This window comes from Rhinatrema bivittatum, chromosome 2, assembly GCF_901001135.1.
Source record: "Rhinatrema bivittatum chromosome 2, aRhiBiv1.1, whole genome shotgun sequence".
NCBI lineage: Eukaryota > Metazoa > Chordata > Amphibia > Gymnophiona > Rhinatrematidae > Rhinatrema > Rhinatrema bivittatum.
The window spans coordinates 683,596,710-683,618,942 of NC_042616.1; the positions used below are offsets into that span (position 1 = coordinate 683,596,710).

The 22,233-nt window shown below is 41.9% G+C and overlaps 1 protein-coding gene across 3 annotated transcripts in view; it reads right to left on the minus strand.

Moving 5' to 3' along the window:
• The window catches only part of PAG1 (phosphoprotein membrane anchor with glycosphingolipid microdomains 1), a 464,692-nt gene that overhangs the window by 121,315 nt on the left and 321,144 nt on the right, over positions 1-22,233 (minus strand). For all 3 annotated transcript variants that reach the window (XM_029591541.1, XM_029591542.1, XM_029591540.1), the window contains one exon: positions 1,640-1,690. The gene's annotated coding sequence lies outside the window, so the exon portion shown is untranslated. The remainder of the gene's footprint in view (positions 1-1,639; positions 1,691-22,233) is intronic.

Consider the following 22,233-nt stretch of genomic DNA (forward strand, 5'->3'; position numbering starts at 1 on the left):
AGCGGATTTATGCACATGAATCCACTTGGAAAATTCACAGGTGAGAGCAGAACTCAGCATGGTCTATGTGCGCAAGGTGCACGTGAATTTACACACATACTTCTGAAAAGGAAAAGCAGGCGCATACATTCTTCCCCTGCCCCCAGCTCCTCCCCCTGAAACAACTACTCACTATATGCGGAATCATGCACTGCCGGCACTTTTATGTGCATAGCCCCTGAAATGGTTGTACAGGATGTAACAGAAATTCTGATTTCTGCACAGACATTCCTTTGAAAAGCAGGCCCTGTATATGCACACATTTCTCTATGGAAAGAGGAAGGTGAAGTTGTTCCCTTAGTGGTGACAGAAGATACTGGCTAGCTACATATTGTATGTTGATGTACAAACATATTTAGCTATTACACAAAGTGCATTTCATTATTTCCATAAACAATGATTACTTTCAAACTCTATAGGCAATACAGTGGAAAATGAAGACCCTCAAGTACAATATTGTCTTTAGCCTTATTTTGCCATAACTGTGTATGGCATTAATCTATTTCACAGGGAAATCCACAGTCTCCCAAGAAGAATTCTGGATGCAAGAAGCAGAGTGCTTTATTTTTAAAGTATTATCATTATTGATTTTAAACATAAAAAAAGGATTTCTGCAGCATTTTGAGAGGTTATGCTTTATACACTGAACTGGCAGATAGCTTACTTATTTCCTAAGTAACAGAGAAATGTTAGGAGAGTTAGATGCTCAATTATATCATGTTTAATGGCAGTAATGTGGATTCAATCTTTTTATTATGCTAGTACAATAACATAGTAATAAATGCACTTTATTTCCTCTTTTTTGATGCATTGATGTAACATAGCAAATAACTGGTTAGAAATTCACATTTTGCCATGAATGAAATCTGAACCCAGGGGTAGGTGGAGAAGAGGGCTTTGGATGATCAGAGTGGAAATGGGACGGACCACAGCCTGACACCCTAGATTACAGGGAAAGGGTGTAATGAAACCTGGGAGGGATCACAGTTTGCAGCCCTGGCAATCATCTTATTTAATAGTGAATTTTAATAACTCTTAGCTAATGAAAACCAAAACTGAAGAAAGTACGAAAAGGGAAAAGGTATGGAGGTGACAAAGCGAGGTTTGCAGGAGGACCCTCCTCTTCATGAGTAAAGGGGTTTTCAGAGGCACATACGGACTGAGACACACACAAAACAGTAGGATTCTCCCTCTCTATCTTCCCTCTCTATCTCTATCACTAGAAAGGAAACAAGGTACTCTGGCCTATCTGAGTGCCTAATCCTTCAAATTTTTCCAAAAGCCTCACATTAAATGCTGCATTCTTTACTGCTATTCTTTCTTCTTCACTTATTAACTTTAAGACACACGAGGTAGAAAATCATATGAGTACATTAATTAAGTAAATAAAACATTTTGGCATCAAGCTGACTGCTTATTTCAACAAATTTTAATTTAAAAATTCCAAGAGGCCCACCCATCCTTATTTAACAGAATCTAGTAGAATACAACAGCCGCAGGCATACTGTTTCTACATATACTATTTCTCTCATACTGCTGGAATATTCCACAGTTAACCCTCTGAAATCAGTTTGATGCGATGCTGCCCATTTTTTCTTACCTGATATTGGTGATATTGCTGGTGATCAAACAATCCTTGGCATTGAAGAAACTGGAAAATAATGAAGGTCTGGTTAAAACGTATCATCACAGCAGTGCAAAATAACTGGCGAATTATAAGGGGATTATCCCCTTCTTCCCTAAAAAAATGCACAAAGTCCTAGATGGTCACATCCTGGAGCAGAAACATCCCGAGGGCCTAACTGCCCAAAATAAGTTGCTGATATCTGCTACTTTAGTGGCCTTTTACAGAGCAGGAATAGCTGCTTTGGACTGAAGAGGTCCCTCTCTGCAGTCCATAAAAATGTGGAAAAAGTCGTTGGCCCAAAGTTGCTGCTCTCTTCAGCCCATAGAACCTGGGAGAAGCTGATGCAGCTTCAAAGAATTCTCTCCAGGACTAGAACAGCTTCTGGAACACTGCACTGTGGACTGCTAGAGAGAGTTGCATTTTTTTTACAACAGCTGTGCTTAGTGTTTCTGCGATGTTCTCTGATCCTGTAGAAATGCACAAGGGGCACCACTTTGTACTATTTTTACCTCTTTGAAGGACATACCATGGATACTTTAAACCAGGTTATTTTTAAAAGGCACATCAATCTCTAACTACATTTCTAGAGAGGGGTTCTTGTGAGAAGCTCCCTGGTGAAAGTGAGCAATGCATAGATTCTATACAGTTCTTAGCTTCACAAACTGAGGGTACCAAAGATTTGTGGTTTGGGGAGGAGGGTATGTGTATATGTATGCTAACTTTGCTTTTTATTATTTTTCTGGATGTGAAAGGGGATTTTGTATCTCTACCCAACCTCAAAAAGAAAAGGCTAAGAAACAGCCAGAGATAAGAGGAATGGTAGTGAAAACCAAGGGAGAAATAAAGTTGCATAAAAAAGAAAGTGGATAAAAACTCCCGACTGACAGGATGAGAAAGTCACAGCGTCAAGGCCTGGGCCTGAGACCTGGTTCCAGCGTCAGTGCCCAGCATTGAGGCTTGGTCCAGGTGCCAAGATCCAGCATTGAGGCCTGGTCCAGGTGCTGAGGCCTGGCACTGAGGCCTGGTCCCATTTTGCAGAGGCTTAGTCTTTGGCCTCCTGATATTTTCTGTCCCAGCACATGAGAAAATGACATTGACCCTTGGAGGACAGTGCCGAAGTGACATCACTGTGATACCATCCAAAGCAGACCACACTATTATGATGTGCTGCCATACATTTCTATGGCTCTACATCAAAATAATGGTTTGTTCTGCAGAATGGCATCATAGTGGTGCATGATCTGGCACCATCCTCCAAGCAGACAGCATCATTTTTTGAAGCACTGGGACAGAAGAAAATGTAGGGAGGCCCAAGTCTAGCCCTTGACAATAGGCCCAGGCCTCAGGGCCAGGTCCCAGCACTGAGCCTAGACCTCGGCAATGAGACTACATCTTAGGGATAAACCTTAGCACCGGACGTAGCCCTCAGTGCCAGCCCAGGCCTTGCAGCTGGTTCTCAGTGCTGGGCCATGCTTCAGGGCAAGCATTGGTGCCAGAACCAAGCCTCAGGGCCATGCCCTGGCTCTGGGACCAGGCCTAGACCTTGGTGCCAAGACCCAGTCTCAGGGCCAGGCCCCAGTACCATAACTAGACCTCAGGGCTGTGTCTCAGTATGTGGCAACAGAAGCTGGCCTCAGGATCATCCTCATGCTGGAACCAGGCTTCAGGGATGGTCCCTGGTGCCGAGACCAGGCCTAGGCCTCAGTGCTGAGACTAAGCCTCAGAGCCAGGCCCTAATGCTGGAGCCAGGCCTAGGCTTCAGCACTGGGACGTGGCCCTGATGCCAGAGATCTGTTTGTTTGTTTCTTTAATGCCACAAGTATGAAAATACCTGAAAATGTTGAGTATATTTATAGGAGGCTATTTTCGGGTCATTCTATTTGTAATGAACCTAAAATGACTTTATTCATTTCATTTTTTTTGCCTTTGTTAAAAATGAATACACAGCGCTATGAATTTCCTTTTTGTTTCTTTTATAGGACTAAAAAGTTCTTTTGAGGAACCCCTTATTCTCTTATTTTTTCTCTTATTGCTGCAGATGCAGCAATAAGAGAAAAAGAGTCATAAACACGAACTTTAGGCCAAAAAAACAAGGGCAAAATAACAAAGCCAAAAATGTTAGACAGACTTGGAAACACATCTGTGCATATTCTTGGCCAAAGAAAGATTGAAGAGCTCACAAAGCAACGACCGCACACAGAATCTACGGTGCATGATGAGTAAACCTGTGTGTTCAGAGCTGTTGCTGCTCTCTGGTCCCCATGCAACCAATAGGTCAGACATTCCACAGCTGGCCAATAACCAGCCTTTTAGTTTAATCATTCTGTATATTATTTTGACTAAATATGTAAAATTGCCATGTCAATAAAGTTGTTTGAATCTCAATCAATAGGCTGCGAGGGGGTGGTGGGAGCTGTGCTAGAGGAGGCACAAGCTGTTCCCTTTTGCTCTCCCCTGCAGCTCATTGATTAGACATTCCACAGATGGCCAATAGGCTGCGGGCAGAGGCAGGAGCAGTAGCAGGGAGATAGAAGCACTTCCTTCCGGCTTTCCCCCGCAGCATGGAACTCTCAGCTCTCCATCCATAGGAGCGCAGGAGACAATATTGGTGGTGCTCAAGCACCCATAGTACCATCAGAGCGGATGCCTATGCCACATAGTCCTATCAAATCTGAAAACAAATATCCCCTTACTGTTGGAAGATGTGCGGAAAAATGTCATGAAACTATAACATATCATTAATGAATGCATTTTGATGCCATAATAAAGGAACTGCATAAATAAGCTAAATAATAACCCTCAATGACTGGATAGTATCAATATGAGCTATGAAGTCTTAAAACTCCATCTTGTGTAAATATTTGTTGAATATGAACAAACAGTAGTTCTGTTCCTAGCTACAGGGAGGGGAGCCAGATCTGCAGAGAAGGCTTTCTCTAGTGCTCATCCCATGCAAAATGTATTAGTGTCAAGAAAATGTGAGTGTATCCTTACTGGGAATAATGAAACAACATAGTGGAATCTTGATTTGCAGATGAACACAGGGATGGCTCTATCTTTCCAGGAAAGTTGTCTTTTAAGGGACATAACAGAGCAGCATCCAGCAGATTTTGAGAAGTTGGGCAGCTTGCAGTTTAACTCATTAGAACATAAGATATGCCATACTGGGTCAGACCAAAGGTCCATCAAGCCCAGTATCCTGTTTCCAACAATGGCCAATCCAAGTCACAAGTACCTGGCAAGTACCCAGACATTAGATAGATCACAACCTATTATTGCTTATTAATTGCCATCATAGCAGTTTATGGATTTATCCTCTAGGAACTTATCCAAACCTTTTTTAAACCCAGTTACATTAGCTCTATAACCACATCCTCTGACAATGAATTCCAGAGCTTAAATATGCGCTGAGTGAAAAAGAATTTACTTTGATTTGTTTTAAATGAGCTACTTGCTAACTTCATGGAGTGCCCCCTGGTTCTTCTATTATCTGAGAGAGTAAATAACAGATTTACATTAACTTGTTCAAGTCCTTTCATCATTTTGTAGACTTCTCATATACCCCCCACCCCCAGTCATTTCTTCTCCAAACTGAACAGTCCTAACTTCCTTAGACTTACCATGCCCCTTATCATTTTGATCGCCCTTCTCTGCACTTTCTCCAGTGCAGCTGTATTCTTTTTGAGATGCGGTGACCAGAATTGCACACAGTATTCAAGATGTGGTCTCACCATGGAGAGATACAGAAGCATTATGAATCCTCTGTTTTATTTTCCTTTCCCTTCTTAATAATTCTTAACTCTGTTTGCTTTTTTGATCGCCACAGCACATTGGGCCGATGATTTCAATGTATTAACCACTATGATGCCTAGATCTCTTTCCTGGGTGGTAACTCCTAAGGTAGAACCTAACATTGTGTAACTACAGCAAGGGTTACTTTTCCCTATATGCGTCACTTTGCACTCGTCCACGTTAAATTTCATCTGCCATTTGGAAGCCCAATCTTCCAGTTTCGCAAGGTCCCCTTGCAATTCATCACAATCCGCTTGAGATTTAACTACTCTGCATAATTTTGTGTCATCCGCAAACTTGATCACCTCACTTGTTGTACCCCTTTCCAGATCATCCACAGTTTTGACCATGAAGAGCAATGCACACCAATAACAGATGATTTAAATGTATTTGTTTTTATTGACATCATAAATGGTATAATCTATGTTCTTTACACCTGCACATCTTGAACCACACTGCACACTTCATAAAAAGTTCTGTGATTTCTTCCAGATTGTGAGCTCAGCCCTGTTTTCCTTTGCTCTACCCTGTTTTAATTGTTAGAACTTAAGTACTAACATCTCATTCCCACTCAATAAATCTTACAGATGAATTGACCCATATAAACCTGCTCAGCAGGTTGCTGTAAATGAAACTATATTTAGCCAAGATATGGTAAGAAGTAATTATAGGGATGAAGACTGTGTACTGAGCCATAGTAAAAAAAAACAACAACAAGAAAAAAACCAAACCCCAACCACCGAAAAACAAATGATCCAACACTCCAGTAGAAATCAGCTTAGAACATGTCAATTACTGCTATTTATAGGCTGCAACATTTAACCAAACAGTCGCAACAAAGAATTAACTTTTCTTGGCTGCACATTAACGTGAGTACGTGTGAGAGAAGCACATACAAATACACCAAGCCATAACCTGGCCAGCCTCTACGCTTGGCTGCTATCTGGCTGGCCAATCAGAGATCAGTCAAGGGAGCTCCGCCACACTGTCTGGTACTGCAGAGAGCCAGTGTTAAAGAAAATACTTGGCAGAGGCCAGATAATTTTGGAGGCTTTGTCAAACATGAGTCTTCTAGTTTTTCTCTCTATAAAAGGGTCAAGTGCTGATAAAGAAAGCGCTGGTCTATGTGGAACTTTTACTTCAACTAAATAAATCGCCTCTTCTTCATGGTAGATATGTTTTATTCACCTCTATCTAAGCCACGCTTATTTTTGTAGGTAGCAAGATCACGAATCCTGCTGGCTAGTCTGTAAGGCCTAGCCTGACAGTCTCATCTTTTGCTGTCACTCTCGTGTGTTTTCTGTAAAACAAAGGCATGCAGTTCCTTTTTCCTCGTGATGCTACCAGCACTCATTGTTTGAGTGAATTATAACCTTCCAATATTAAGCTAAAGTACAGTCAAGCTTTTCTCTGGTTGACAAGAGGGATTGTTCCGGCTCATCCTGTGGTCAATGTATAATTTTTGGAAAATCATGGACCTATTACCTAAACGCACGGAGCTCATATGCCGGAACAGAATAGAGAAGATCATCACTGACCCCCATCTCTCAAAGAGTCAAGCTGGTTTTGGGTAAAAGTGGTGCACTTCTGACAAGTTATACTAACTACATCTGACACAGAGAAAGGATTTGAAATAAGGCAGAAAGCAAACATATGTTCATTGACTTTGTACCGGCTGATGGCACAGTATGGCATCAAGGCCTCCCATGTGAACTCTACTCAAGGGTATCTACAGGACACAATGCTATTAGAAATCACAATCCAGGAAAAAGACCTCTGGTGGACAATACTATATGGACAATTCTTTGAAATCCTCAGTTCAGTGTGCGGTGGCAGTCAAAAAAGCAAACAGAATATAAGAGATTATTTGGAGGCATGGAGGATAAAACTGAGGATATCATAATTCCTCTTTATCAATCCATAATGTGACTGCCCCTTGAAATTTTATTATGTTCAGCTCTGGTCACCCTAGCTCAAAAAAGACATGACACAACTGGAAAAAGTACAGAGAAGGGCAAAGAATATGATAAAGGAAATGGAACGGCTCCCTTATAAGGAAGGCTAAACAGGTGAGGGCTCTTCAGCTTGGAAAAGCTTACAATTCGTGGCGCAAGCCGCCTCACTCACCCCAATGCCACCCAAGGTCTCCTGCGGGTGGGAAGCCCCCTCAAACGACCAGAGCCTGTCTGTGTGGATCAGGTCGCCACCATGCCACTGCCCTCCATGGACTCCCATAGGCAAGCATGCACCCAATGCCTGCCCCCTGGTCCTGACCTCTTGCTTTGGACCTGATAGTGATTGCCTGCTGTCTAGACCTGACCTCTTGCCTTGCCCCTGACTACACTTGCTTGCCACCTGCCCTGATCCTTGGCTTGTCGTGGAACGTCCAGCTTGCTGCCTGTCCTGACCCCGGTGTGGCCTTGGACTCTTGCTTTCTCTACCACCCTGGGGACCCACTTAAGACCTGCCAGCCGCCAGAACCCAAGGGCACAACATGTGGGGGAGGTGGCTGGTGTAGGTGAAGCTTCGGTCTGTCCCACTTCAGGGTGCGTTTGCCAGCTGTCAGCAAAGGCCTCATAGATTCGTTTACGATGCTGCATCAACTACGCCAATCATTCCCACGCCCCTCATCACAAAAAGAGACAACTGAGAGGGTATATGATAGAAGTTTATAAAATCATGACTTGGGTGGAAAAGATAAAATATGGGATAGTTATTTACCCTTTCAAATATAGTAATACTAAAACAAGAGGCCACACCATGAAACCAACAACCAGCAGATTTAAAACAAATTGTAGAAAGTATCTTTTCAGTGAATGCACAATCAAGCCATGGAATTTGTTGCCAGAGGATTCAGTCAAGGTAATCAACATTACGAGGTTTTAAAGACATTTGTACAAGTTCCTGGAGGAAAAATCCATAAGCAAATATTAACCAGGTAGACTTGGAGTAAGCAACAAGAAATAGATCTACTTTTTGGGATCTACCAGTACTTGTGACCCAAACTGGTCAATGTTGGAGACAGGATGCTGGGCTTGATGAACCTTGGTCTGATCCAGTATGGCATTTCTTATATTCTTACATCTGATTAAAATGATATACTCTTTCACCATGAACACAATCTCCAGTAGATCGTTCAGATTTACTACCAGAAAAAGCAGAGTATGAACCCTGAAGAATGAAGTTCCTCAAATGTCAATGCTAGCACCAGTACTTTTCAATGCATATACTTCAAGTTCCCACTTAAAACGTTTAAGTGATATATGTAGGCTGATGCTGTTGCCATAGTAGCCCAAGTAACCAACAAGACAGAATTGGAAAAGATATGGGATACTGACATGGAACACATTGCCTCCTCCATTAAGTGGTGCCTAGAATTGATCATCAGTAATCAGCATCATCATTCTTTCAGGTGAATAATCACTGAGCTAAGAGCATGCTCAGCATCAGAATAGACAAGAACTCTTTGCTCCACTAGTATACTCCAACCTATCTAGAAGTTACACTCCCTCACTTACAGATGGGCAGAATATCAGAGGTAAAGTCTCTGCATGGGGTAGCTGCTATAAGATGTTTGGCCCAGTATTTGGTGCCAATTTCAAAGCGCTGAGAACCAATACTCTTGCAATAGTATATGCCCCAGCAGAATATTGCATTCCTGTATGGTGGGGAAGTTGTCACACTGAAAAAAAATCTGTCACTGACAGTAATAATGGGCTGCACAACCTTCTCATACAGATGTACTTCCCGTACTCTGGGGCATTAAACCAAGTGACATAAGAAGGCAGGTCGTAACTTTAATATTGGAAATGAAGGCTTAGATAATAAAAATCCATCTACTTGCTTCACAATGTAGAAACCAAAAACCTAAACAGGCAGAAGCCTAAGAGAATTAAGTCACAAAATCTTTGTATATGAAATCCATAAGCTTTTCTCCATGAGTTGATTGTAAACTGGTATGATGTGACCTACGAATATCGGTATATTAAAAGTTCATAAATAAATAAATAAATAAAATAAGCTTCTGAAAGAGATTTGGGATACTTACCGGATTAAATCTATGGACAGCAATGGATTGGGCCAATTGTTGAGACAGGTCAGGCCTCTGCTTATACAGGCTGATGCAATATCGGGCACTAAAGTCAGAGCGCCGCTGAATGAGCGATCGGACACACTAGACTTATACCCAATGCAATAGCGCATCCAAAACATGTGTCCAAATCAGCGCATAGCTAATAGCGCTCATCACGTGTAAATGCATGTTGATGAGGCTATTAGCTAATACATCCAATGTAAAAAGTTACCGCGTGATGGATGTGCACTTTTTTACACTTAAAAATTAACGCCAGCCCTGGAATTGGCATTAAGTTTTCTGTGGCTCCTCCGACTTAATATTGTCGCAATACTAAGCAGCAGGAAGCACAGAAGCAACAACAACAAAAAAAGTCTTTAAAGCCATCAGGTTAGGAAAAGAGACACTGTTTCCTAACCTGCAGCACAGCCACATCTCCTGGGTGCTCTATGCCAAGAACGTGCTAGGGACACGCAATTTATCCCGAGCGCGTCCTTTTTAGCATGGCAGCTCATTTGCCTATTGCATTGAGCGCCCAGGAGAGGTGATTGTGTGTGCATTACAAAAAAAGTGTGTCCATGTTTTTAGCACGTCAGTATTGGATTGGCCTGACATTCTGGGCTTTTACATACTATATACAGAGTCCCTAACACAGGTCAAAGCACGATGACTTTAACATATAGGCAGGCGAGTTAAAACTTAACATGCCTGATATGCAAAACAGTTAAATAACATTGTAATGACCTTGTTAGTCATTATCATGCCATTTACTAAGGCCCCAGTATCAGGAGCAAGAGATGATAAAAGCTTTCTGCTTCACAAACTTGTAACCGAAAACCTAATGGGCTTAAAAGATTTTTAAGTCACAAACCATTTGTTCATGAAGTCCATAAGTTTCTGGAAGAGATTGGGGATACTGAACCAAAACTATGGGCAGCAGAGGAGCAGGCTGACTGCCGGAACAGATCAGATGAAATCCTACAAGGAACCTGTGATAGCCTCCAATGTCAGTGTGGCAGCACCTAGCAATCTGTGAACTTTGAACTACATGTGCAAGGTTTGCATGTTAACAATTTACTACAGGCCTGGACCATGAGCTCTGTGAACTTTGAACTACATGTGCAAGGTTTGCATGTTAACAATTTACTACAGGGCTGGACCATGAGCTCAATTTCATTCAAAAATTCTCATGGTCCAGGCCTGTAGTAAATTGTTAACATGCAAACCTTGCACATGTAGTTCAGAGTTCACAGATTGCTAGGTGCTGCCACACTGACATTGGAGGCTATCACAGGTTCCTTGTAGGATTTCATCTGATCTGTTCCGGCAGTCAGCCTGCTCCTCTGCTGCCCATAGTTTTGGTTCAGTATCCCCAATCTCTTCCAGAAACTTATGGACTTCATGAACAAATGGTTTGTGACTTAAAACGTTTAAGCCCATTAGGTTTTCGGTTACAAGTTTGTGAAGCAGAAAGCTTTTATCATCTCTTGCTTTCGCTGTGAATAGTAAAACTCCTCTTCTTATAATGCCACTTATTGCTGCATCAAGGGAAAAACTGAAAAAGAAGACTTCAACCACATAAATCCTCTATTTGTAATGGCACAAGTTCTGGAATCAAGAGAAAAACTAAAGAAGAAAAAGTGCTACATATGGAACAAAACCAGTACTCCTGTTTGTTGGTTCTGATCCTGAGTAGTACCAAAGCCACTGCTTCTGAAAGCAAGGGAAAAAAACTTGAGAAGCCCATATTACACAAAAATCCTCCACTCTTAATGCCATTCCTTATGGAAGCAAACACCAGAGCTGACATATCTGATGCCCTTTGACTAGATACAACTCTTCCAATTATCTGACCTACCTCAGGTCCTATGGGAAGCAGACAGGTAGATGACTGTACATCTAGCAAATAAAATGTGCCAGTAAGGACGCTAATGGGAGTCCCATAAGCAAGGTTTTGCCACATGCTAATTATTTATAAAAAAAAAAATCTCCAACTTGGTTTCTGGGTTCCTGTCATGCACTTAAAAATGTTCTTGAATCAGACTGCATGATTTCATACAAACTGCTTTGTTATATGACTCTGAAATTTCTCTCCAGGAAACTGGTGTTGTTTTGGAGTCTCATTTCCAACACCTGCCCAATTTCATAATAGGAACGCTAGAGTTGTGACCATTCCTATGTCCAATGTATGTTTATCTCTTTAAATTACAAAACAACAGTCTATAATTTCCAAAACTGATTTTTCAGAGTATAGCTACATAGTTGATTTAGGGTGAAAGAAGATCATAGGTCCAATGAGTCACCTCCTGCTTGCCTGACAGCAATCTCTACATGGTAATGCAAGAAACGTGGGAAAATAATTCTATGCAAATATGGTAATCAACTTTTATCCCTGGACCAGCTCTCTTCTCTGGAGTCTGAATAACTCATTATGGCTGCTTTGGAATGTTATCTTCTTATTTAGGTCCAATGTACAAAAGTGGGTTAAACTCTACTGCAAATCTTAATATGCATTAACAGCTCTGTTTATTTTTCTATTTTAAAAATAATGTATAGACCGCACATAAACTAGCTTGAAATAGTTTTAACATGAAATCTATGCTAATGAGCTAATAAGATTCAAAGCTATGCAAAATAGTTCATTACCTATTACCGCAACCAAAAGTATGCATACAAACTGCTTCACAGGTGCATTAACACAAAAAATGTAATTCCTTCTTGGGGGGGGGCGTAGTTAAGCAGTTATGATATTGTCTGTATGTACGCATGTCTATACCTTCTGCTTCATTTGTATCCCATTAGCATCATACAATATTATGCATGATAAATACCATGTTTGCACAAGTTAACGGCCATTGTTAGCATACATAAGTACATCGGTTCCTTTGTTTGCTTGCCCATTTATTATTTAGGACACATAAGCTTGACTAATACAGCGTCTACCCACAAAAATGAAACATCAAATATTAAACAAAAATTGGTACGCCAATCTTATGACAATATGTTTAAACAGAAATTCATTTACCATTTACATTTATTAAAATTTCATCAAGTATGTAAGCAAACTTTACCCCACAAAATCTCTTTAAACAATCCAAGAATAACAATTTATAAACCAAGAAACAGATGAACAGAATGACAGATACAGACAAAACAAAAAATATTGACTTTAAAGCACTCCATAACATTCAGAAAAGATCATGCAGAAAGCCAAAAGTGGTTACTGATGTCAATGGACAAGCAATAGAAAACAAACATCCAAAGAGTAAGCCAAGATGGTGGCTTAAGGTGAGAAACAGTTTTTTGAGCTCCAATTTCACTCTGATGTTTTCTCCATTCCTACTGGCAAGTGATAACCCTCAGCACTTCCTGCGACTGGTACCTTTTGATTTTGTCTGCAGCAGCCATTTCTCATGGGTCTGGAACATCCATCCGGCTAGACGCTGAGACTTTGCCAACCCTGATGGGCGAATTGCTGTATGCTACAACTTCTAGCTCGTGATAAGGTGTTTCAGGCACAGGAACCATCTGTGTTCCTCCTGGATGGAGCATCTAAGGTGTGGTGAGGAACCCGGATCTCATGAGAAGAGACTGGAGTGACTGCCACAGAATGAGATGGGAGAAGGGAGATGGGCGATGGGAGAAGCATGGTCCACCATGTTTTGAAAATATTTGGGGAGCTTGAAGTGTGTAAGTATGTGTGTGTGTGTGTGTGTGTGTGTGTGAAGGGGGGGGGGATGGTTAAATGTATGCACTACTTGGAGGAGGGAGAGGGGCCTTGACCTCTGCTCCAAACTATTTTTTTAAATTGATCGGCATTTATCCGGCTATATTCTTTGAATATAGCCGGATAAACAAAGTTTTCTGGCTACTTTTAGCCGGATATCTTTAAACCGAACTAGCTATATTCAAACATTGCCAGTTAGGTTTAAAGTTAACCAGCTAAAGATAGCTGCATAACTTTAACCATCATCATCCTCATTTATTTGCTTCAAGCTTTTCCAACACAAGGAATGAATTTTCAAAGGAGCTACGCATGTAACAATAGCAAATATTATAGCAATTTTCAAAAGCCCCCTTATGCATGCAAATCCTTTTGAAAATTACCTCCAAAGAGTTCAAAGTATGTTACAGGAGTCAAGGGAATTTTAAATATTTAGCAGGACATTTATCACACTGAATATCTCAGACAACTTATCTTGCTAATTTTAGCTGGATAAGTTATCCGATTTAGTGTTTTTTGAATACTGAACGCCCATTGATAATATTTGCTACTGCAAGGAAAAGTAAGAATATCCTAAATATTTTTTTAAAATCTTTAAAATCTTAACTTGACAAAGAAAAAAAAAATGAAGAGATGCGGCAGAAAAAAAGATCTCAGACTATGCTTATAAACAGAAGCAAAATGGCCAAAAACTTCTTGAAATGTTGGATTTTGGTGAAATTCCATGAACAACAATGTTTACATTATTAGATATTCCCCAGCTATACTCTAGCAAATAATGACAGGAACGTTTTCTGGTGGAAAAGAAAGTGAAGTTGTCTCAATAAGGCTTCAGTGCCGATGGCTCAAGCCTAGCAGTTTTGGGCAGGCTCCTGTGTGGAAACACAGGTTTTTACATAATGCTTTGGAACAGTTGTTGCCCAGAGATGAATGCGAGCAAGACGCACGCTCTTGCAACCCCTTGAGGCTGGCACATGCCACCAGATCAACAGATGGCTTGGACAATGCTCTCAACCTGGAAATCCTGGGGGTAGAAGGGGAGGGACTGCAGTTGGAACTGACATAAGCACGAATAAAACGGAGTGTGATAAACTTATTGGGTAACAAGTGAGGGGAGGAAAAGGCCAATCTCGTTTCTGGTTTCTTTAATAATTACGTCATTTACTGTATTAGTGCAAAGAAAAAGTATACGGTGCATACAAGAGATATTTAATCAGCTGGTAATACATTTCTTTCAGCCATATTGGCTTCCTTACAAGAAGAATGTTCGTATAAGCAAATAGAAGAAAACCCTGATTAAATACGACTCATGCTTGGAAAAAGATCTGAAGCTCAGAGGGCTCAGTCTATACTGTGGTGCAATACAATCATAAGACAAAATAAACATGTGTAGCGAGATGAGCCATTGATTAACATCTACACACCAAGGGATGTAAAGATCCTGGGAACAAACGTGCCCTAGTACTCAAAGCAAGGGTCTGCTTGGTTATGGCAGATTTAGGGACAGGGATAGGGAGATGGCATAATCGCTATAAAATTGGAAGGCACTGGAGTCCAGGGTGGAGGGAAAAAGGGTTCTAAAATTTGCCCTTTTAGGATATTGCCAAAACCTACAAAAAGGACAGGTAATTTCAATAAATGGTTTGGGTTCTGTAGATAAAACACCGAGAGAACTCAAATTTGCCCCAGGAGATTTGATCTCATTGTTTTGTATAGGGAGTATATCTGCACCCCTGGCCACTTCAAGGTCTAATGACACGATTCTCTAGAATCTGGTTTAGAAGGTCTTATCTGAGAGGCCTGTGTCCCAGGGTGAATAAAAGGACTTCAAAAGCTGTCAATACAGCAATGGCTTTACTGATATAATGCTAAGGCAGTATTTTCTCCAGAGCATTCAGATGCATTACCAGCACATATTTAGGTGGTGCTTCAACAGTCAGTATTTCTGATTGGATTTCTAGTTCTGTTTGTTTCATTACAAAACGGTCATTCCTGGGGGTTCAAATGCAGTTCTTAGCAATATTAAATGTCATAAAATCATAACGATGAAGTATGAATAGGTCCAAGTTTCTTTATTTAAAGAAAATACAACAAAACAATTACACAGCAAACAAAAGAACAAAGGTCATATACGGAAATGAAAAGAATACATTAAATAAAACTCCAGTAAATAAATCCATAGGTTTCCAAATTTCAAGATGCTTCTGTAGACTTTTCTGCAGCAACTGTTGCGGCGCCTGGCCGCAGCAGCCCCCGGCCAGGCACCCCCTACCTCTTCAGTCCGCCCGACACAGCGGCTCTCCCCCCACGGGAGGCTGAGAACGCTCAGCTGAGCGGCTAGAGCAGTGTCCTCTCAGGCAGCATCGGGGCCTCCCCTGACACGTGCGGGCGGGAGGCTCCGCCTCTTAAAGGGGCCGTGGTGGGAGAATCAGCCCGGCCCCGGAAGATGATGCCCATAGGAGGGGTATTTAAACCCCATAGCTGCTCACCTACTTTGCCTTCGCAACAGGTCTTCTCTGTTGCTACCCTGGCTGTTCTCTTGCCTTGCCTTGGTGTTCCTGACTTGCCTCGGTGTTCCTGTCCTACTCCAGTTCCTGCCTTCGTTCCTGTACCCAGTCCTTGGCTTGATCTCCAGGTTTGACCTCGACTCGTCGTCTCGCCTCTGCTTGTCTGTTGCCCGTCCTGACCTTTGGCCTGTGTCTTCGTTTCGCTTCTTCGCTGCCTGCCCTGGATCTTCTGCCTGGACTCCATTACGCATCTTCGCTGCCTGCCCCAGATCTTCTGCCTGGACTTCATTCCGCTTCTCTATGGAGTTTCGTTTCCTGTCTCGTTGGGTGAACGCTCTGAGTACCCGCTCCTCGGGGGCTTTCCTGCGTTCATAGGCTATCCACTCCTTGGAGGGCCGTCCTGCCTAATCCTTTGAAACCATGCCATGTGAGTACTTCTCTTCACCAGCACCTCCCGGAGGTGCTGGTGAAGAGAAGTACTCACATGGAATGGTGGTGCCCCGATGAGTTTCATCGGGGCACCACCTCCCGGAGACGAGTTTCATCAGGGGCAGTTCCTCGGTGGTCATCACCACTCGCTCCAGCTCAAGGGTCCACAACCGTAATAGCAACAGCCTAAAATATATGACACACGCAAACAGTATAAATGATAATAAGCAAAAGTCCAACCATCAAAAAGGAATGGCCAATGAGAAGAGGAAGGACATCCAAGGTTCGTAACAATGTCCATAAGGTTCAAGGTTTTATTTTATTTACAGGCCAGCAAAAAGTTCAAATTGTCAGCATCAAGCCAAATCATTCATGTCAGTAATTTCATGGTCCCCCGACATGGGCTGTGTTTCGAAAAGACTGCGTCAGGAGGGAGCCTAACAAAACAGTAAATATATACAGTTTATATATATATTTATATATATATATTTGAGCATTCCTGGATGTATATGTTCTTGTTTTTGAAATTGTTTTTTCTGATTTTAATTTTTGCTGTTTTGTTAGGTTCTCTCCCGACGCAGTCTTTTCGAAACATGGCCCGTGTCAGGGGACCATGAAATTACTGATATTAATAATTTGGCTTGATGTTGATGATTTGAACTTTTTGCTGGCCTCTAAATACAATAAAATCTTGAACCTTATGGACATTGTTATAAACCTTTGATGCGCCTCCTCTTCTTATTGGACATCAACAAGAGCACAGTTCTTCCATTTAGAAAGGATTAGATTAAGTGCAAGAGAGAGAAGAATATCTGTATTCATTTGTTTACTTAAGGATAGCTCTTCTCCCAAACAAAATGGATTTCAGAACAACAACTGGATAAATAATACTCCCAATTAAACCCAAAATATCGGACACTCTTCCAAACTTTAAGCCAGAAGCAATAAATATTATAATAAAGCAATGTATGAGAAAATGCAGCAACTTCTGAATAACAAAGTCAACACAAATTCTCATTAATGAGCTTGGCCTTAAATATCTTGACAGGAGACGAGACAGCACTATGTGCTATAAAATATAGAGACCGTAACACCAGCCAAAAGACAAACTACCCTGACTTTAGACCAGAAGTGCTCCCATGAGACACATCATTTCAGCTCATCTTCCCAGACTTTTGCCTATCCAGTACATTTATACTTTTGAAAACATCTCAACAACTTAGAAAATTTAGAAGCCAAGTGAACAGAAATCAAATTAAATACAGATAAGGTCAGGTACATCTTGCAAGTACTTAGCATACAGTATATTGAACTATTTCTAATAGCATGTTTCAGTTGAAGCCATATAAAATAATGAGACTGACAGAGACTGCAGAAGAGAGAGAGAAAAATTATTATGATTCACGATCTGGTCCAGTCCCCAAATTCCTTTAGCTTGCCAAACTGGCCAGTGAATAACTCTCTTGTTAATCTCAGATACAGAGTTTGAACATAATCTCAGATACAGAGTTTTACTAGCATTTGCCCAAGGAATGAGGAGTTTGATATCCAGTTCACATAACACCTTATAAGTATTGCAAACAGTTAAATATTTATTGATATATAATTAGGTAAATCCATCTCAGGCAGAAACTGCAAAGGAAAAGGAGACCCAACAACCAAGCTGGGCATGAATATAAGTCATCCAGATCCAAAATCCACCCTGTCAAAAAAAGCATTGCTTTATGATATACTGTAAAATCTGGAAATCCTATCCCACATATTCTTAAGTCATTAAATCTTATGGTGTCTTTCCTATCCAAAGAAATTGAGAGTGAAGCCTATCAATCTTAACATAAAACTCTGTAAAACATGAAAGGAATCACACAAACAATAATTAACCAGAGAGGCTATCATTTTAAAAGAATCCAATCTTCCCCACTAGGGATGTGCATTCGTTTGGAATGAATGCAAAAAATACAATGAATGAAGCTATTTTCAATTCATATGAATGATACAAACTGAAAATAGACCTTGGACAAAATTCACATTTGTATTTGTTTGCATAAAAAAACACACCCCCCCCCCCCCCAAAAAAAAATACAGGCCTCTGGCGAGATCAGACCCCAGCCTTGTCCTGGCCCCAGGCTCTGCACAAGTCTGGGTCCTGGTCACCAAGACCAAGACCTAGGCCCACCCCCCACTGATCCTTCAATGAAAAACAAAAAACAAATGGAATGAAAAAATGACATTTTTTTCCTGTGCAAAACTAATGAAACAAATTGAGGCACCCACAAAATGAACCAACGAACTGAAACAAAATTTTCAAGGCTGCGCATCCCTATTCCCCAGCAAGTCAGAAACATAGATGGTAAAGCATTAATACAATTCTGCAGCACTGAGAGATCTCAAACTGGCTCTTATTCTTCAAATTGTACATTCAGAGCATGCTATAGACTCCAGTCAACCAGGAACCCAGGCAGCAATGGGTTTACAAGACATTATTTTATAACTAGCAGTATAAGATCCCATCTAAGGATGGGAAAAACTGTGATGAGTAACAAATGCGTGACTGAATTGTGTGGTAATGGATTGCCCGTGCTGCGCTCGGATATACCATGTGATAGTAGAGAGTGGATTTGACAACTCAGAGAAGAGAGTGGCAGAGCTGGAGAGTACAGTGAGGGCAGGGGCAGAGCTCAATTTCCATATGTGGTAGTAGGGAATGGATTGGACAATATAGAGAGGGAACAGGTTGGAGCTGGAGAGTACAGGGAGAGAGGGACGGAGCTCAATTTGCATAGCAGTGAGGCAGGCAGAGGGTAACTTTCCTCTTTATTATTGTGGCAGATCCAGCCGGTCTGGCCACTAGATGCCACTATCCCTGTCCTTAACACTTTTTCTTAGGAGCCATCCATACCCTTCAGTCCCTCCCACCTAGAGGTTCTGACTGGATGTCTCACTGATATTTACCCAGCCATTTTAAGACACTGTGGGTTCAGTTTGAGGAAGCAGAGAGTAAGAATGTATTTTTTTCCACCCTCTGGTAGAGCCTCCTGGCCTTGCACTAAGGAGTTTTCTTTCAGAAGAGATACCTCATCGTGCACTCCCTGCCGGAGGGTCCTTCTCGGTTATAAGGTACAGAGAGACAGATTTGTAAGCCTGATACCCCTTAGGGGCAAAAGGGCTCTAAACCCTAGGAGGGCAAGCACCAGTGATGGATCCTGCTGCGAGAGACAGTGAAGGCAGAGAAGATACCCAATTTAAACTTGAAATTATTTCTGGACTTTGAGTTAAGTGGGGAGGTTTTTGGATTTCCCCCTTCCCCACTGGGATTTCAGAGCTGTTTGAAAGCCTGATCCCGCTGACTTTTCCCTAAGAGAAGTCCCCCAGGAAAAAAAGAAACAACCAAGGACAAAGTAACAACTTAACTAGGAAGGAAGAACATGAATCAGGAGATCCCATCTGAATTTTCACTCAGCAAGGGAGCAGGACAGGCTGGGTGTCCGAGGAGGAGAAGATGACCAAAGGTAGGATTTTTGCGATGCAGAGGGGACCCTAGCACTAGCACGCCTAGGGAACAGCCGCTGGGAGAGAGCGCACGTTTAAAATCACCTTACCATGCAGAAAATCCTGTATCAACAGTCAGATGCACACTCGTTTTTGGACAATGAACTTTATTTAACTTTATGAATCAGTAAACTATTATTTTACATCCAGTCCTGGTCCTGTCTAATTATTGTTGCATCTCACTTCATGGGAAGCACTAACAGATACACTTCAAAGATATACCCTGGTGACCTTTTTTCACTGTCTGAGCCATAAGCGAGAGCTTCCTCCCATATAAAGAGTTCCCCCCAGGGATTGAGAGTCAGTGTGGGATGTGAAATGCTAGCTGCAGCAGCCCCAATACATAAATTAGGTATGTGCCCTGAAGGGAGTTACCACGTCCTAAAAAAAGTTACATAGTTAAGAAAAGGCTTGGGATGTGGAACCAGCTCTCAGCAACAAAGAGAATTCAAACCAGCACTGCAACAGTGAGTCTCAGGAAATGCACCCTTTTATGAGGGTCTATATTGGCTGACCAGGAAGAGGGAACAGTCGCCATACAAAACCCAGCTCTTCCGCCTTGCTTTCAAAACTACAGGGCTCTGACTTTGAAAGCAGAGTTGGATATCTTTGGCACACATCCCTCTGCATTCTCTCATGCTGTCCATGGTTTGTTGTTGTTGGTTTGGTTTTTTTTTTAGCAGAAGGCTTGGCAATGCTGGTGACATCATCATGCCCCCAGTGGGGGTTGAATGGCAGGGCATTAATCCCACCATAATATAAAGGTTCTCACGTTCAGCAAAACGGCCACTGTCCCTATCCTTCACGTGGATCCCAGCCGTAAAAGATGCACAGACAGAGAGGACTGCAACCCCGACAGGCTGCAATATATGGCATTGCCACGTGAACCAGTCATAGGAAGGAGAATTTTGGCCAGTCTTGTTTTTTCAACGTACATCCCAACGCATTGTGATATTCGTAGGCCCAGCTTCTACCACTTGAAATCAGCACTGCAAGTTTCCATACTGAAATAGGATCAGACTGTCAGAAATCTAAAACTGGCCTAAAAGCTCTTTCCTTGAACTGAGGCACTTGGCATTTCTGAATATATTAACAGTTTATTTTTTATTATTCTGTTGGGACAGAGAGGAACCTGTGAAATATTAAACAGCCTCTCTCTCCCATAAACTCCTTAAAGCAACAGAGCTACCAATCAGTTGGAATTTTCATAAACTTGGTGCCAGTCGGGACAACCACAATTAAGAGCAATAATCCATTCATTTTCTGCGGATTAAGAGCACCCCTTTGCTTCAATGCAGCCAGTTGATCCCTAGCTCAACGTCTCCCACCATAAGTCTGATGCAATGGGCAGCCCGCCCACTGCATCCTGGGAAAAACTTCTGAAATTTGACATGGTCCAATGGAGCAGCTCTGTTCTGCATGATGGACACCCAGGAGCCAGGCATGGCTGCTTCAATAGCACTCGAAATAAAAATCCACTTTTTTTTTAAAGGAAAATAAACATTTTGTAGTTACTTACTCCTCAGAGCTTCCTTTTCTCTTATTTGAGTACAGGACAAAAGGCTGGTACAGAGGTTATGTCAATGTACTAAACTTAGTTGCTGAAAATCCCTCCTGTTTAGTAACTCCTACCACTCTAGAAAAAAGACTGAAGGTGCACTGCTGTACTCGTCCCTGTCAGATACCTGTGCTAGCGCCATTATGCCATATCCAAAATAGGAAAACAGCATCAACAGCTAAGAGCTCGCTTCTCTCTTTTTCTCTATGATCCCACTCCTTTGCCTTGCACACCAGTGACCTCCTTCACACTTGGACTCTTTATTTCTGTCTGCTGATGGCTTTCTCCTCTTTCTCCAACGGTACAGTATCATCTTCACTGGGTCCTACATGTCCCCACTTCCATGACTCTGATCTGGCTTCCTTCTCTTTTCTTCTTTCCTTGGCTGTGCTGAGCTAGGTTTTAATTTTAAATATCACTTCTGTCCTGATGTGGCAGGTCCTCACGGTCTGGCCACCAGATGTCACTATCCCTGCATTATAAGAAGCCATCCGTACCCCTCAGTCCCTCTCATCTGGAGGATCTGGACTGGATGCCTGAACAGTATTTAGCGCTGCCATTTTAAGACACATTGGGGTCACTTTGAGGAAGCAATCAGAGGGTAAAGATGTATTTCTTCCACACTCTGGTGAGGCTTCCCAGCTTTATCCAACAGAGTTTCTTTTAGAAGTGACACCTCCCAGTGAACTCCCTGCCAGAGGGTCCTTCTTCTAATTTACAGATTTTTCTGCCAGATCCCCTCTTGGGGTGAGAGGGCTCTCATCCAGGGGACTGAAGGCCTGTGAGTCCACTCTAAACCCTAGGTAGAGAAGCACCAGCAGCAGATCCTGCTGAGAGAGACAGTGAAGGCTAAAAGTATATCCATTTTAAGCTTTAGAGTATTTTGTGGACTTAAGAAGAGTGGGGAGACTTTTAGGTCCCCTTTCCCCACTGGGA